The sequence below is a fragment of the Balaenoptera ricei genome, chromosome 5 (assembly GCF_028023285.1).
Source record: "Balaenoptera ricei isolate mBalRic1 chromosome 5, mBalRic1.hap2, whole genome shotgun sequence".
Taxonomy (NCBI): domain Eukaryota; kingdom Metazoa; phylum Chordata; class Mammalia; order Artiodactyla; family Balaenopteridae; genus Balaenoptera; species Balaenoptera ricei.
In genome coordinates this window covers 93,871,176-93,885,440 of record NC_082643.1, presented here as the reverse complement: position 1 = coordinate 93,885,440, position 14,265 = coordinate 93,871,176, and positions in this window count along the sequence as shown.

Sequence of the window (14,265 nt, the reverse complement as noted above, 5' to 3'; positions counted from 1 at the left end):
GTCCTTCTCATCCCACTTGTGCTGTAGGGGCTGCCAGGGGCCAGCACACACACCCACTGTTCCCACCAGTTCTTCTTCCAAACTCCAGAGAAGGAAGGTGGGTGCTCTCTGATTATTTCTTTTAAAGAACATCGTGCACAACTTAATAAATCTAGAATTTGATTTTGTCATTATTCCTTTCTTCTTGAAAATTTTTAACTCATCCCTAACCTGACACCCCTGGCTAACAAATGGCACCTGCCCTCTTGCAAATGAGACAGTATTGAGGACTCTAAAGGGTTTACCAGGACAGCGCTTCTCAGAGAAGACTCATTAGCCCTGAGGGCTGATGAAAACTCTCCCACTCATAAGCTCTGGAGCCTTAGAAACTTGAGGCAACTGAGGTTCATCTCCTTTATTTACGCAGTGAAGATAATAAGTCCTCTAAAACCAGCCTTAGTGAAGTAGGCATCAAAACATAAGTGAAAGTGATCTCTATTCATAAGTAAAGGGTTTTTTTCCAGTTCTTTCTCCTCCTTAAGCTTAATGTTTGTAAGGATTTAAGGACAGTTTTTTTTTCTTAAGTTCCATAAGTTTCCCCTGACCTCATCATGCTGGCGATAAGAGGAAGGTGGCATTCAGAGCTTCATACTGCGTCTTCTGACTCTGCATCCACCCACAGTTATAAGACCTCCACTTCCCCTTATTAGATATGGTATCCTTATAAACTCCTGGAAGTTCTCAGAGGTGTTTCCTGAACAATCATCATTTTAGTCCTTTCAGACACTAGGTGACTTTTACCATGGTTATTCTTGCTGCTCCCCTCTCTGGTAATGTCCCAGGTCTCCGAGGCTCACAAAGCTGTCACCACAATTAAGGTCACCTCTCTAGGAGAACTGCAATGGCCCAAGACATATATGGAAGATGCTGCTAATTTACAAGTTCTTCTCTTGCCTTTGGTTCCTGCTGCCACCTTCTTATAATCAGCTCAGCTATTTTTCTGTTTGGAAATTCATCCCCATTTTTTTTCTTTTAAACTCGTACACGTTATTATCACAAGACATCAGTCTTAGCTGAGAGTGCTGTCATCTGTCACCTCCATTATGAAGGGGAGACGGGCTCTCACCACCTTCGTGTTATATTCAGCTCTGTGGGTGTTGGCGCGGGGCTTCTAGTGTCCCCACTTCGTGAGGCTTTGATGACCTTGCTCTTCTGACTCTTATTTGTAGCCCTTTATTCAGAACACTCAGACGTGAGTCCATGACGCTGGGCTGGGAGAGAACTTGAGAAAAGGATATTACACCCCAAATCTCCTTCCTCTCTGATTCTAATGCATGATTCTTGAATCAAGCTACTGCTTCTCATGTCTTCCTTCCTTCATCATAACTCTACATAGGAGGTGCTTCTGCCCTTCATGCAAATAGTCTCACCCCGTCACTCCTCTGTGCCCAGACACTTAGGAATTCAAGGAATGACAAAGCTCTGGCCAAATCTGAAATAGCCACGACACTTCTTTTTGAGCTCCTGTCCCTATAAGTGACAATCTCTTCTCACAACCTTATATGAAAAATGAAAGACCATGGATTAATGAGCCAGTTCAACTATTCAGTTTACTTTAGTTTGTCATTTGCCAATATTTGTGGATTGCTACTATATACAGAGAGAGCATCATTGGGATTTGGTACAGATACAATGTGAACTCTGAACTGGAGAAATGTCACCATATAATTATCTTTCATGGAAGAGAAAACAAGACTATTATAATTGTATGTTCTCCTTTCTCATTGAATTTCTTATTCCTTTTCTTCTTGGTTCTCTGTCTTATTTCTGGATCTTAATAAATTCAAAAGAGATTGTTTACTGCTTAACATTTCTTTGTTTTATACCTTGAACTAAGCACCAAGGAAAATAACATTTCCAGTCAATCAAACATACCAAGTCTTTGCTATAAAAAGAGAGAAGAATATTCAGAACGTTCCAGACATAAAACTACTCCAATTTTTAATCTTGTTTTACAGAAATTAGAGACTTGGCTCTAAATTTAGCTGGATATGACCTGGTTCACCTAACTCACTTACCATTAACAATGGGAAAGAGTTTAAAAATTCCCCAATACCTGTCACCTCCTGTTATTAATAAGAAAAGCATTTCCATAATCCTTCACCCCAAGGGCAGTTTCATTATACTTTCAAAGTTAGTATAGAGAATTCTGCTTGAGATGTAATAACTTTTTAAGAAAATTTGATTTTAAAAGAAATGGAAACTAAGTATAACATTATGTTTATGAACTATTCATTTTTTAAAGGAAAATTCAAAGGGATGCAAGTATGCTCATCTCATGAATTTGTACTAAAAATTGTAACTGCTTCGTTAAAGAGATATGGAATAGCAGGTGTCCAAGAAGTAGTCTTTATTAAATGGAAAATCTCTTGACCCTAAGTCATCAGCTTTTCAGTTTTCCTCTAGAGAAGGAAAGGGTTAATTCATATTCTTTCCATTTTTCCATGAAAGAGAGGCTCTAGGTTCTGAATTGCTGAGCTCAGTGCCGGGGCTGCACAAAATAAAGACAGATCATATTACAAATCCTTTCATCAGCATCTCAAAGGGCTTTATACCCATTCAAATACCACTGTACCCTTCCTGAGTAAATAAGTATGCAGTATGGTGTGAGAATAAGAAATTAAGTCTCCCTGCAAGTACCTTTTCCCATTTGTTTCACTTTGTCTTAATTTCTTTGCAATCCATTCAGTACCACAAATTTAAGATAAAGGAGGCTGGACATTTGGATATTTAGCAGCTTTGGACATGGCACTCCAAGTAGAGAAGGCTTCCTGATACCTCAGCCAAAGGAAAGCATGACAGAGCCCCTGGGAGCAGCTTAGAGGACTGTCCCCCCTGAGACTCTTTGACCACAGATTTGGTCCTCAGATGACATGTATTTCACTCCTAGCACTTTGACATAAATAAATCTTCATCCTTTGAAGGGAGGGACTGAGCACAGGAAGTGGGGCAAAATCAATCTGAACCAAAGCTGATGATGCAGGGGACTTTCGGTAATGAGATTATATTGGTAAAAGCTGGTTCCCAAGGAGAGATCTGAGTTAGGGAAATATTACTGAAAATAAGTCCAACTCCTAAAGTGACCATGAAAAAGGATAACAGATATTTGGAGATACAAGTTATAATATTTTTTAAATATTTGTGTTTTATACTCATAACCCTGTATTCAAAACCAGAAAGAATCACAAGGCCAACTTTTATTCTAAATCTAATAACTGTATGCAGCCATATGCACTATGAATCTTAGCCCTAAATTTATTTCCCTATCTTTAAGTCCCCTCAAACATTTATTTTAACCTTCACTATTATGTTCTTATTTGCCTTGAATGATTATAGAATGAGGGAAGATGGCATAAACTTAAAGAGAGAACACAAACAAAAAAATAAGTTAAAGGAGTCGGGACCATGAAGAGTAATAAGACACTGTCCCTGTTCTTAAAGAATTTACAGACTAATGAGAGAAAACCAGAAACAGAGAAATTTACCATTTCACCATAATATGGCAAGTGCTATGCAAAGATATACCCTGGATGTAATGTGGGTTCAGAATTGAGGTATCAGTAATAACAGTGAGATTTGCTGTGCTTACCTATTCCCATCTGCCTCTCCTTAACTCTGCAGCAGCCTTAAAAAATAGCAGTCTCACTACCAAGATAGCTGTGAAACACAGCAGCCTAGTGGACACTGGGGTGGGCGGGGGGTGGGCAGAATGTGTTTGAAACACTGCAAAAGGCCCATCGCCAGAGAACTGTCACTATTTGTCCTCTCTGGCAGCTCTCTATAAAGGTCCCATTCACAGGATTTATCTTCAGGTGACATCACTCAGAGCGAAAATTCCTAATCCCAGGGCATTTGTCAAAAGCAATCAGCAGCAACTGTTTAACATCACAGCTGCCTGAGCTAGGGATATAATTTAGGAAGTAAGAGGCTTCCCAAAAAACTTAAGAGGAAATTCTAGGGAATGAAATGTCTATAGAAGGTTTTGAAAAGTTCTAACATATTCCTGGGGATCTAGAAGGCCATGTACACGCCAATAAAGAACTGAGAAGACCATAAGCTCTCACTCCTGGCTAACCTTAAGGCTCTTTGCAAGTAGTAAGTGAAAAATAAGGTGGAGTTGTAAATTGCCAAAGTGCTGAAGGCATGCCACAACAATCTAAAGAGTGGGAGATGGACTGCTCAAGGCATTTAAGGAAATCTCTGTCCAATCATGATTTGCCCCCTAGGCTGACTGAGCAAAGACTTTAGTGACCACACACAACAAAGGATACAGACATTACACCACTACTTCAGAAAAGTCATTAAACAAACAACAAGTAGCAAAAACAACAAACTCTAGGTAGGGGGAATACCTGATTTCCAAAAGTGCCACTAAGAAGAGAACTCAACAAAATATACAGAAAAACCACAATTAAAGTACTAGAAAATATTTATTGGACAGAATAGAAGATAATGAAGCTAAAATGCAAATATACTGTAAAACACTGAAAAGTACTACCATAACTTGACCAACTGAATTTTCTCTAATTGTGCAATTATCTAAGAATTTATAGTTTTAAAGGAACTTTTACACCTTATAATGCTTTAATAAAGTTGCAGCAATGGAGTTTTCAAAAAAAGAAGAAGATAATGGCAAAATAGAGAAATGAAACACAAATCATATAGAAAAGAAATAACAAAATGGCAGATGTAAACACTACCTTATCAGTAACTACATTAAATTGAAATAGAATAAATAATCAAAAGGCAGGGTGTGGAAGAATAGATGCAAAACATGATCCAACTATTGACTTTCTATAAGGGATACACTTGAGATTAAAAGACACAAATAGGTTGAAAGTGCAAGAATAGCATGTAAACAGTAGTCAAAAGAGAGTCAAATGACTATGTTCATATCAGACAAAACAGACTTTAAGATAAAAATTATTTCTAGAGACAAAGAAGGACAGTTCATAATGATAAAATGATCAATTCAGGAGGAAGCTGTAATCATTATAAACATTAACTTTTGGTTCCTTCTTCAAAATCATGTACAAAGTAAAAGATGTACACATAAACCTCAAGTGTATACTAAGAGTGGAATAATATAAAAATATTCACATAGAGAGAAATATGATTTAATATGTGCTATTGGTGGAGGGTAGGAAGACTGGGTTACTGTATGAGCTTGAATCCAAGTACTTGGGGATTCTAAGAGCATAGTCATGCCTTTGGTTAGAGATTTTGTGTATTTACCCTTGAAAAGAGGAAGAAACACACAAACATGCACACAGACATGACTAGCTCAGAGTCCACATTCTTCCTTTATGCCTATCAAGAGTCTATAGAGCTATAAAACTTTCCAACCGGGCTTCCCTGGTGGCGCAGTGGTTGAGAGTCTGCCTGCCGATGCGGGGGACACGGGTTCGAGCCCTGGTCCGGGAGGATCCCACATGCCGCTGAGCAACTGGGCCCGTGCGCCACAACTACTGAGCCTGCGCGTCCAGAGCCGTGTTCCGCAAAGAGAGGCCGCGACAGTGAGAGGCCCGCGCACCGCGATGAAGAGTGGCCCCCGCTCGCCACAACTGGAGAAGGCCCTCGCACAGAAACGAAGAACCAACACAGCCAAAAATAAATGAGTGAATAAATTTGAGAAAAAAAAACAAAAACTTTCCAACCTTCAGGCAAGCTCAGGCCATTGTTCCCTGCAGATGTTGTTCAGCTGTGCTGTGCTGACCATCAGAAGAAAAGCCTAGAAGAGGGTCAATGGAAAGCAACATCAGGAAACCATGTCATATCGTTTTTTTTCTTTTTAATCCCAATATCACTTAATCTATTTTTTCACCTGCTAGTTCTAGTTTTTTTTTTTTTTAAATCTTTATTGGAGTATAATTGTTTTAAAATGGTGTGTTAGTTTCTGCTTTATAACAAAGTGAATCAGCTATACATATACATATATCCTCATATCCCCTCCCTCTTGCGTCTCCCTCCCATCCTCCCATCCCACCCCTCTAGGTGGTCACAAAGCACTGAGCTGATCTCCCTGTGCTATGCAGCTGCTTCCCACTAGCTAACTATTTTACATTTGGTAGTGTATATATGTCCATGCCACTCTCTCACTTCATCCCAGCTTACCCTTCCCCCTCCCCGTGTCCTCAAGTCCATTCTCTACATCTGCGTCTTTATTCCTGTCCTGCCCCTAAGTTCTTCAGAACCATTTTGGTTTTTTTTTTAGATTCCATATATATGTGTTAGCATACGGTATTTGTTTTTCTCTTTCTGACTTACTTCACTCTGTATGACAGACTCTAGGTCCACCCAACTCACTACAAATAACTCAATTTCGTTTCTTTTTATGGCTGAGTAATATTCCATTGTATATATGTGCCACATCTTCTTTATCCATTCATCTGTCAATGGACACTTAGGTTGCTTCCATGTCCTGGCTATGGTAAATAGAGCTGCAATGAACATTGTTGTACATTAATCTTTTTGAATTACGGTTTTCTCAGGGTATATGCCCAGTAGGGGGATTGCTGGGTCGTATGGTGGTTCTATTTTTAGTTATTTAAGGAACCTCCATACTGTTCTCCATAGTGGCTGTATCACTTTACATTCCCACCAACAGTGCAAGAGGGTTCTCTTTTCTCCATACCCTCTCCAGCATTTATTGTTTGTAGATATTTTGATGATGGCCATTCTGACTGGTGTGAGGTGATACCTTGTTGTAGTTTTGATTTGCATTTCTCTAATAATTAGTGATGTTGAGCATCCTTTCATGTGTTTGTTGGCAATCTGTATATCTTCTTTGGAGAAATGTCTATTTAGGTCTTCTGACCATTTTTGGATTAGGTTGTTTGTTTTTTTGCTATTGAGCTGCATGAGCTGCTTATAAATTTTGGAGATTAATCCTTTGGCAGTTGCTTCATTTGCAAATATTTTCTCCCATTCTGAGGGTTGTCTTTTCGTCTTGTTTATGGTTTCCTTTGCTGTGCAAAAGCTTTCAAGTTTCAAGTCCCATTTGTTTATTTTTGTTTTTATTTCCATTTCTCTAGGAGGTGGGTCACAAAGGTTCTTGCTGTGATTTATGTCATAGGGTGTTCTGCCTATTTTTTCCTCTAAGAGTTTGATAGTGTCTGGCCTTACATTTAGGTCTTTAATCCATTTTGAGTTTATTTTTGTGTATGGTGTTAGGGAGTGTTCTAATTTCATTCTTTTACATGTAACTGTCCAGTTTTCCCAGCACCACATATTGAAGAGGCTGTCTTTCCTCCACTGTATATTCTTGCCTCCTTTATCAAAGATAAGGTGACCATATGTGTGTGGGTTTATCTCTGAGCTTTCTATCCTGTTCAATTGATCTATATTTCTGTTTTTGTGCCAGTACCATACTGTCTTGATTACTGTAGCTTTGTAGTATAGTATGAAGTCAGAGATCCTGATTCCTCCAGCACTGTTTTTCTTTCTCAAGATTGCTTTGGCTATTTGGGGTCTTTTGTGTTTCCATACGAATTGTGAAATTTTTTGCTCTAGTTCTGTGAAAAATGCCATTGGTAGTTTCATAGGGCTTGCACTGAACCTGTACATTGCTTTGGGTAGTATAGTCATTTTCACAATGTGATTCTTCCAATCCAAGAACATAGTATATCTCTCCATCTGTTTGTATCATCTTTAATTTCTTTCATCAGTGTCTTATAGTTTTCTGCATACAGGTCTTTTGTCTCCTTAGGTAGGTTTATTCCTATGTATTTTATTCTTTTTGTTGCAGTGGTAAATGGGAATGTTTCCTTAATTTCTCTTTCAGATTTTTCATCATTAGTGTATAGGAATGCAAGAGATTTCTGTGCATTAATTTTGTATCCTGCTACTTTACCAAATTCATTGATTAGCTCTAGCAGTTTTCTGGTATCATCTTTAGGATTCTCTATGTATAGTATCATGTCATCTGCAAGCAGTGACAGTTTTACTTCTTCTTTTCCAATTTGGATTCCTTTTATTTCTTGTTCTTCTCTGATTGCTGTGGCTAAAACTTCCAAAATGATGTTGAATAATAGTGGTGATAGTGGACAACCTTGTCTTGTTCCTGATCTTAGAGGAAATGTTTTCAGTTTTTCACCATTGAGAACGAAGTTGGCTGTGGGTTTGTCATATACGGCCTTTATTATGTTGAGGTACATTCCCTCTATGCCTACTTTCTGGAAGGTTTTTATTATAAATGGATGTTGAATTTTGTCGAAAGTGTTTCTGCATCTATTGAGATGATCATATGTTTTTTCTCCTTCAATTTGTTAATATGGTTTATCACATTGACTGATTTGCATATATTGAAGAATACTTGCATTCCTGGGATAAACCTCTCTTCATCATACTAAAAAAACCAAAAACCAAAAATCAACAAAAACAGACAAAATCACACAAAGAAGCATACACATACACACTCACAAAAAGAGAAAAAGGAAAATAAAATCTATATATAAAAAAAGAGGAAAAGAGCAACCAAATCAATAAACAAATCTACCAATGATAATAAACTCTAAATACTAAACTAAGATAAACATAAAACCAGAAACAAATTAAATGCAGAAAGCAAACCCCAAGTCTACAGTTGCTCCCAAAGTCCACCACCTCAATTTTGGGATGATTCATTGTCTATTCAGGTATTCCAGAGATGCAGGGTACATCAAGTTGATTGTGGAGATTTAATTCACTGTTCCTGAGGATGCTGGGAGAAATTTCCCTTTCTCTTCTTCGTTCACACAGCTCCTGGGGTTCAGCTTTGGATTTGGCCCCGCCTCTGCATGTAGGTCGTCTGAGCGTGTCTGTTCTTCACTCAGACAGGATGGGGTTAAAGGAGCAGCTGCTTCGGGGGCTCTGGCTCACTCAGGCCGAAGGGAGGGAGGGGTACGGATGCGGGGTGAGCCTGCGGCGGCAGAGGCCAGCATGATGTTGCAACAGCCTGAGGCACGCCATGTGTTCTCCCAGGGAAGTTGTCCCTGGATCACGGGACCCTGGCAGTGGCGGGCTGCACAGGCTCCCAGGAAAGGAGGTGTGGATAGTGACCTGTGCTTGCACACAGGCTTCTTGGTGGCTGCAGTAGCAGACTTAGAGGTTCATGCCTGTCTCTGGTGTTGGCGCTGATAGCCGCGGCTCGCGCCCATCTCTAGAGCTCATTTAGGCGGTGCTCTGAATCCCCTCTCCTCGCGCGCCCTGAAACAATGTTCTCTTGCCTCTTTGGTAGGTCCAGACTTTTTCCTGGACTCCCTCCCAGATAGCTGTGGCGCACTAGCCCCCTTCAGGCTGTGTTCACGCAGCCAACCCCAGTCCTCTCCCTGGGATCTAGACCTTCGAAGCCCGAGCCTCAGCTCCCAGCCCCCGCCCACCCCAGTGGGTGAGCAGACAAGCCTCTCTGGCTGGTGAGTGCTGGTTGGCACCGATCCTCTGTGCGGGAATCTCTCTGTTTTGCCCTCTGCACCCCTGTTGCTGCGCTCTCCTCTGTGGCTCTGAAGCTTCCTCCCCACCTACTCCCTGTCTCCACCAGTGAAGGGGCTTCCTACTGTGTGGAAACCTTTCCTCCATCACAGCTCCCTCCCAGAAGTGCAGGTCACGTCCCTATTCTTTTGTCTCTGTTTTTTCCTTTTTCTTTTGCCCTACCCAGGTATGTGGGGAGTTTCTTGCCTTTTGGGAAGTCTGAGGTCTTCTGCCAGCATTCAGTAGGTGTTCTGTAGCAGCTGTTCCACATGTAAATGTATTTCTGATGTATTTGTGGGGATGAAGGTGATCTCCACGTCTTACTCTTCCACAGTCTTGAAGGTCCCCCCCTGCCATGTCATTTCAATAATGCTTTTGTGTATGTCTCAAGAAATCCTTACTCATTCAGAAATTCTAGTTAATTCAATGCATTCATATAATTACACATGATTCTACAATGGACACCGTGATGATCTCATTTGTAAGTTTGTTTTTCAATAAAATTTGTGTGAGAAAAGAAAACTAATGGAATGAAATAGTGTCAGGAAAATTATTGATAGGTCTTATTTTTTCTGTTAATTTTAATTATCCTAATCAATCTGGGCTCTCCTAGACCTCTCTTCCGGTTCTGCCATTAATCAGTGATTTGACCTTATGTGAGTCACTCTTTATCTTTACCTGTCTAACGATGGAGTTGAACTAGAAACCCTCTAAGTTCCCTTTCAGCTCCAATAATATTTGTGTTTCTGAAGTAGGGATTAAAGTTTAGTCATAATCCAATTACATGTTGAATTTCCCTTACCCCACCATACTAACTATATTAACTAAATTGCTAATAAACTCTAAACAGCAGAGAAAATATTTCGGTTTTGTTCAGGGAATGAGTTAAATGAAGAATTGCTAACTTATTTGATTAAATGTGAATTTCACAATTGCCTTTTTATCCATTATTGTCAAAAAGTCCAAGGTATAGTGCCCGGCTACAGCCAAATTGCATTAAAAACCTTTTTTGAATTTTGGAAGGTTTAAAAATAATAGCTAACTATTTCATTTTTAAACTGCTTGCTTCAGAAGTTTTTATAGAATCACTGATAGAAATGTGTTTTCAAAGAAAAGTAGGTTGTTTGTTCCTATAGATCTAAAACTGCTTGGCATATATTTCTGAGCCCTGTATAGCCTATGGAGTTGTATGAAATGTTGTGAAACACTCTCCTAGATTATGTACACCTGTTCCCAGAGTTACACCTATCACGCAATAAATACTATGCAATAGATGTATGATAAACGTTATTATCTCCATTAAGTTTTTCAGTTGGCGGTTATACTTTCATTACTATCCAAATACTTTTAAACATGACCCATTTAATGTATGTCCATAATTACAAGAGTAGATAATACCAATATTACGTTTCCTCTGGCTTCAGCCAAGCATAAATGTGACAAATAGGTTTATTGCTTTACTGTGTTCAGCTCAAATCAGAGATTTAAATTTGAATACTCCTAAATGGCTCTCAACACCCAGGTAGCACTCCCTTGACCATCTGCCAATGTACACGTTTCCTAATATAGAACGCTGCTCCCTCTGGCAAATTCATTTTCTCAATTTTCTAGAAGCTACAAAAAAGCAGAGGCACAGGCTCAAGCCTTCCCTTAGAAATGGTAAACACCTCAAACAATGGAAGTCATCCATTTCCTTGAAAAAATTAAAATACAATTTGGCGCACATATTTTCTCTGGGCAGAGCCTTCCATCAGTAATATGCTCTGTCATTGACTAGTCATTTATTTGAATCATTTAGGAGCTATTTGAAGACAGATGAGTTTAAATCACATCCTTAAGCAAAGCAAAATAGATTTAGACTTCCACAAACATCTGTTCATTTTTCACACACTGACTCCATTAAGATAATTCACCTTCTGGAGTAACTCACAACAAGTAGCTCCCTCCACAACACAGAAGAAGGGAAAATTCAGTTATGCAAATGATTTCCATTTAAACTCTGCCCAGCGAACAACAGAGAGTAGGTGATGCAAACTGCATGTTAATTACCTTCATATTTACAGAGCTCCAGGAAAGTCAAGGCTGATATGGTCAGATTTTCTGCAGGATTCTAGAATGACTGTATCCTGAGGATGGGAGCCCTGTTAGATCACCCACATGATGGAGAACCAATCGGCTGTTAGGGGTTCCTCTATTGGAATCTACTTCATGGGTGACTTTTTCCTCTGCTGGCATATTAGGATGATAAAATAATACCTGATGATCTTTCTCAAATTATTCAGCTTGGCCCAAATCAAAAAGTGGCTGTGATTACCTTGCAACTGTGCCTAAAACCACCATTGGTCCTTGTTAATTGAGGCAGAGGTACTGGCTTTTGCTACTTGGAAGCAGCCCCAAGAGTCTCTGAGTTAGAAAAAAATCACTCCTGACTTCTTGGGAGATTTGAGATTCCACTGATCATGACCAAGAAGATAATTCTACAGCTGAAAACTTTGATCGGGTGATACCAGTATTTGAGACTTCTTCAAGGATCTCATGTGCTTAGAGTAGCAAATTCTGGCACAGAAATGTCTTTTGAATATCTCTGGTTTTAACACATTTACCAAAATATATATATATACCATCCTTTACTTTCCCAAGGACTTTCTATTTAGAGTATTTTTAAAGTATTGAGGACCTACTTCTGGGCCAGAAACTGTACTGAACAGTGTATAGTTCCATTTAATCTTCAGAAGAATATTATGAAATAGGAAACATTATATTCATTCTACAGTTAAGGTTTGGCTTAGGGAGTTTAAGTTATTTACACCAAAAGCAAGAACAAAGCTAGGATTTGAACCCTGGTCTGAATGACTTTCAAAGTCTGTGCTCGTACTGATATGCTACTCTAGGTTCTGCATAGCAAGAAAGAGTTATCATCACCTTGGTCTCCAAGGCTGTAAGGTTTGTTCCTCCACCTCTAGGTTTAGTTTGAAGTGTCTGTCTAGAGTTCAAAACTCACATGCCTGGACCTTTCTTCAAAGGATTCTAAACAATGGGTCTGGGTGCCAGGCAGATCTAGTTTTCAAAAGTTCTTCAGTTGATTCCAATGCGCACTTTCCATCAAGAACTACTGATATCACTTATATGTGGCATCTTAAAAAAATGATACAAATGAAGTTATTTACAAAACAGAAATAGACTCACAGACATAGAAAACAAATTTATGGTTACCAAAGGGAAAAGTGGGAGTGGATAAATTAGGAGTTTGAGATTAACAGATACACACCACTATATATAAAACAGATAAACAACAAGGACCTACTGTGTAGCACAGGGAATGATATTCAATATCTTGTAATAACCTATAATGGAAAAGAACCTGGAAAAGAATATATATATATATATATATATATGGATAACTGAATCACTTTACTGTACACCTGAAACTAACATAGCATTGTAAATCAACTATACTTCAATTAAAAAAAAAAAGAACAACTGATCCCATAATGTAGTAATCCTGTCACATGGGAGTCCACGGACACATTCTCAGACATCCTTGGAGACACACAGGAAATTTTAAGGTTGTATTCTCATTTCAATAGCAATTTTTTAAAACTACTCTTTAAGTTAATTCTTGATCTGGATAACCAAGCCCTACCAGCTGACTTTATTCCTTTCTATTTGTTTCCGCTTTCTATTTGTAATCATTAATTTATTCACTCAACAGATATATGTGAGAGTTCAACCAAGATGGCGGAGTAGAAGGATGTGCTCTCACTCCCTCTTGCGAGAACACCAGAATAACAACTAACTGCTGAACAATCATCGACAGGAAGACACCGGAACTCACCCAAAAAGATACCCCACATCCAAAGACAAAGGAGAAGCTACAATGAGACGGCAGGAGGGGTGCAATCACAATAAAATCAAATCCCATAACTGCTGGGTGGGTGACTCACTAACTGGAGAACACTTATACTACAGAAGTCCACCCACTGGAGTGAAGGTTCTGAGCCCCACATCAGGCTTCCCAACCTTGAGGTCGGGCAACGAGAGGAGGAATTCCTAGAGAATCAGAATTTGAAAGCTAGCGGGATTTGATTCCAGGACTCTGACAGGACTGGGGGAAACAGAGACTCCACTCTTGGAGGGCACACACAAAGTAGTGTGTGCATCGGGACCCAGGGGAAGGAGCAGTGACCCAAGAGAGACTGAACCAGACCTACCTGCTAGTGTTGGAGGGTCTCCTGCAGAGGCAGGGGGTGGCTGTGGCTCACTGTGAAGACAAGGACACTGGCAGCAGAAGTTCTGGGAAGTACTCCTTGGCATGAGCCCTCCCAGAGTCCGCCATTAGCCCCATCAAAGAGACAGGGTAGGCTCCAGTGTTGGGTCACCTCAGGCCAAACAACCAGCAGGGGGGAGCCCAGCCCCACCCATCAGCAGTCAAGTGGATTAAAGTTTTACTGAGCTCTGCCCACCAGAGCAACACCCAGCTCTACCCACCACCAGTCCAACCCATCAGGAAACTTGCACAGCCCTCTTAGATAGCCTCATCCACCAGAGGGCAGACAGCAGAAGCAAGAAGAACAACAATCCTGCAGCCTGTGGAAGGAAAACCACATTCACAGAAAGACAGACAAAATGAAAAGGCAGAGGACTTTGTACCACATGAAGGAACAAGATAAAACCCCAGAAAAACAACTAAATGAAGTGCAGATAGGCAACCTTCCAGAAAAAGAATTCAGAATAATCATAGTAAAGATGATCCAGGACCTCGGAAAAAGAATGGAGGCA